The sequence below is a fragment of the Cucurbita maxima genome, unplaced genomic scaffold (genome assembly GCF_002738345.1).
Source record: "Cucurbita maxima cultivar Rimu unplaced genomic scaffold, Cmax_1.0 Cma_Scf00059, whole genome shotgun sequence".
In the NCBI taxonomy this organism is placed as follows: Eukaryota; Viridiplantae; Streptophyta; class Magnoliopsida; order Cucurbitales; family Cucurbitaceae; genus Cucurbita; species Cucurbita maxima.
The window spans coordinates 222,909-227,474 of record NW_019272075.1 but is presented as its reverse complement, the minus strand read 5'-3'; the positions used below and the strand labels follow the sequence as shown (position 1 = coordinate 227,474).

The 4,566-nt window shown below is 41.3% G+C and overlaps 1 non-coding gene across 1 annotated transcript; it reads right to left on the bottom strand.

Annotated features, from left to right (window-relative positions):
- Positions 1–3,951: 3,951 nt before the first annotated feature.
- Positions 3,952–4,091, bottom strand: LOC111471884. The gene has a single exon (XR_002715282.1). It is a non-coding gene; the product is annotated as a small nucleolar RNA Z247 (small nucleolar RNA).
- Between the last annotated feature and the right edge of the window lie 475 nt (positions 4,092–4,566).

Genomic DNA, 4,566 nt, shown 5'->3' with positions numbered 1-4,566 from the left:
AGCTCATCATGCATTTCTGGCTACTCATCAAGAATTTTGAGAGGTATACTACTTTGAGTATTAGTTTGGTATCAATGTAGATATTATTATCATCCCTTAAATTAGGCAACCCCTCAACATTTATTTTTCATAACATTAAGTTAAATTGATTTTTATATTAGACATTAGGTATCAAATATTTTAAATGTGCATAAAAGCATGTAAAAGTCGTGAGATCGGTTAGGTTGAATGTCACTGTGACCTATATGGGTCACGACCTCATGTATTTATAGATGTATATAATGAGGATTACATGGTGAGCTTTGATCCATGGTAACAAACTAGGAAATCAGTATATTCTCATTGACCCGTGTAACAAACAGGAAATCAGTAGATTATCTTACTGTGTATAGATATGATCTATTCTATGTTTAACCCCCCCTCAATCTGGATGATGTACTACTAAGTTCAGATTGCACCTAAAACTACTAAAAGAAGGAGCTCGCAGTGGCTTTATTATGATATCGGCGGGTTGATCCTTGGAAGATATGAGTCGCACATCAAGCTGACGAGTCGATACTCATTCACAAACGAAGTGATAATCAACCTCAACATGCTTCGTCCATTGATGAAATGTTGGATTGGTGAACAAATAGGTACCACAAATGTTGTCACACCATAGGCTAGGCACTCGCGCTTGCGAGATCCCGAGCTCACGCAAGAAGACTTGGATCTAGATTAATTCGGCAGTGGCATCAGCAATCGCCTTGTATTCGGCCTCCGTACTAGAGCGAAAAACTGTCGATTGTTTCCTTGAACTTCAGGAGATAAGATTGCCACCAAAAAAGATCGCATAGCCTCAAGTGCTTCGACGGTCATCAAGATTCCTGGCCCAATCAGCATCCCAGAAGGCACTAAGTAAATCAGTGCTGGACTTTGTAAGACACAAGCCCATATCAATAGTGTCATGTAAATAACAGAGAATTCATTTGACCGCCGCCCAGTGTACAGAAGTCATGGAGGACATGAACTGACACACTGTTGACGCAGAAGAATATATCAGGATGTGTCAGAGACAAATATTGGAGAGAACCAACGAAACTCTGATATTGAGTAGTATCCTCAGGCGAGAGCTTTTCACAACCATCAAATAACAACTTTTCTCTAAGAAGCATAGGTGTGGGCACACCTTTGGAGGTGAGCGTATTGGTTCTAGAGAATAAATCATGATTGTATTTATGTTGTGTCATAACAACTCTATTGGAAGTATAGCGGACCTCAATCTCAAGAAAATAACTCAAAGTGCTAAGATCCTTGATGAAAAAATCATCCTAAAGCTATGTAAGAAGTTTCTCAGTAGCCATAGAAAATGAGCTAATAATAATAATGTCATCAACATAGATGAGGATAAACATTTGAATGCCCATCTTGTTAAAAATGAAAAGAGAGTCATCAGTCTTTGAAGGTGTAAAACCTAGCTGTAATAGTCTGGAGCTAAGGTGAGAAAACCAAGCACGTGGAGCTTGTTTGAGGCCATAAAACGACTTATCTAGCTTGCAGAGATAACCAAGATGTTTGAGAATCCACAAATCCAGGGGGCTGCTTCGTACAAACATCTTCATTAAGAAAACCATGAAGAAAAACATTTTGAATATTAATCTGCCGAATAGCCCAACCACGAGAAATAACAAGAGATAATAAGAGTCGAATGATAGTAGGCTTAACAACTGGACTAAAGGTATCATCATAATCAACGCCATACTGCTGTTTAAACCCTTTAGCAACCAGGTGTGTATTATAGTGATCAATAAAGCCATATGGCTTTTGCTTGAGTTTGAAAACTCATTTGCAATCAATAACATTAAGACCAACACGAGAAGAAACTAAGTGTCATGTGAAGTAGGTTCAGAGGCATAAGACCGAACCACAGAAGACCGAACTAAGTGCCTAAAATTTATGACGCTAAAGGGGATGCTACATAGTAGTAATATGTGAAGTAGGTTCAGAGGCAAAAGACTGAATCACAGAATATGTTACTGTTTCATCTGTATGCACCTTGGGTTGCTTGATATTGTGCTTCAATCGAGTACCATACGGATGAGTAGTAGGTGCAGGATCCACAATTGAGGGTACAGCCGTACCAACCGTTGCGAGGGGAGCAACTGGTGCTACAACAGTCGGTCAATTAGCGGCCGAGGATCCGATGCCCCAATCGTTGGCAGAACAACCAATGCCGATTCGCACGGAAGCGATGTGGAGGTTGTGGCGGAAATCCTGAAGCTAATGTGGGCACAAGATTTTCTGCATCCAAAGAGTTAGTAGGCACAAATATATGCATATGATCATTCTTCAAATTAGTAATGTTGTTACCCAAATGCAAGGTGCACAAATCACAAATCAGGGGCATTGTGCTTTGGCTACAAGGTTGGGGAAGAACTGGGTGAGACACTCTTGAACGAAAAAACATTCTCATCAAATATGATGTCTCTAGAAATATAGACACGACCTTTCTGTAAAAAACTGTAGCCTAGAAAGACACATTCCTTGAATCGAAAAGAGAGCTTTTCTTTGTTATAAAGGTGAAGATGAGGCAAACAAGCACACCAAAAAACTTTTAATAAGAAGTAATTTGGTGGGATATGAAAAAGACGCTCTAAGGGACATTTCTTATAGATGACACAAGTAGGAAGACGATTGATGAGATATGTGGCTGTAAGAAACGTGTCATCCCAAAATTTAACAGGTACATCAGCATGAGCTAGAAAGGCTAGACCAGTTTCAACAATATGACAATGCTTGTGTTCAGTAGACCCATTTTGTTGATGCGTGTGAAGGCACGAAACACGAAGAGAAATTCCAAGAACAAAAGAATTTGTTATGAATTTTCTGATATTCCTCACCCCAACCAGACTGAACACACTTGATTTTAGTATCTAGGAGGCGCTCAACATGAGCTTGGAACTGCAAAAGTATACGAGAAGCTTCTGTACGATCATGCATGAAAATTTATTGAAATCATCAATGAAGCTGATATAATATCTAAAACCCCCAACAGATGGAGGTGCAGGACCCCAAACATTCGAAAAAATCAGTTCCAAAGGTGATGAAGACCTATGAAAAGAACTAGTGTATAGTAACTGGTGACTTTTTGCTAACTGAAACGCATTACAAACTGACAAAGGTGACTCACTAGCACACAAAATATTATTGAGACACAAAATTGACTTTATTACTTGAGATGAAGGATGTCCAAGACGTTCATGCCATTAGGCATGAGTAGTAGATCTGCTCACTAAGACGTGCTTGAGATCATCGACAATAGATGACGTAATAGGATAGAGACCAAACTCACACCTCTCGTCTAGAAGAATTTTCCTCGATCGTCGATCCTTAATAGAAAAATGCCAAGGATGGTATTCAAGAGTACGTCATTATCACGAGAAAATTTATGAACGGAAAGAAGATGTTTGAAAATTTCAGGCACATGCAAAATATTTTGCAATGTAAGAGGACGAGCAACAGTATTAATTGAAGAATGACCAGTATGCAAAATACGCAAACCTGCTCCATTGCCGACTTGAACTTGTTCACCTCCATGATAGCGTTCACGCACAGCGAGACGATCCAGGTCACTGGTGATATGATCAGTGGCGCATGTGTCGCTGTACCAATTTGGATCAATCTTTTAAGAGGAAGTAGCAGCCAGTGCCTTAGAAGGAGGTTCATCTTGATAGGATTCATCTATCCTATGCTAGCAGCGAATGACAGTATGCCCCAATTTGCCACAGATTTGGCAGGAAGGACGAGCAGAATGGTCAAATGATCACCAGCAGGACGAGAGGGCATGCCCCTTGAGAACGACCACGACCACGATCCCTACGCCCACGATTCTTCTACTGACCACCACGACCAACATAATTGGCTGAAGATCTAGAATTTAACTGAAGTTCGGTCTAGTGTTGTAGTTGGCGAGCTTCAAACGTCATTAGATGTGCAAACACATCATCAAGCATGAGGACTTCACTCTTGGTAGTTTTCGAGGTGACGAAGGGATCATAGTCAGGGTCAAGACTATCGAGGAGATACACAATCACGTCATCATCCCGCAAGGCAGAGCTGGTGGTGGCCAACCCTTTGATCTTGCGAAAATAATCTGCAGCAAACAAATCGCATTTCTTGGACGTGGCGAGCTCAACACGGATCTAAATAGTGCGAGCACGAGTTGATGACGAAAACATTTGCTGCACGATATCCCACGTCTCCTTGGACGTAGTAACGACAACCACATCATGAAGAATCTCCTTAGACATGGAGGAGAGAAGGCCGATAAGGACCTGTTGATCTTGATCATACCACCAATCATAGGTTGGATTAGAGATTTGGTCAGCACCTGTAGCGGTTGAGGAAGGGACCAGCTTGGCAGGTATGACAATGGTGCCATCGAGGTAGCCCATAAGCTTCGTGCTCCATAGGTAAGGGAGGAGCTGGGCGCGCCATATGATGAAGTTGTGTCACATGGTAGAGAAGGACTGTGCCAAAGGTCGACGCCATGGTAGATGAGGTCGTGTTGGAGAAGGTGGATGGGGA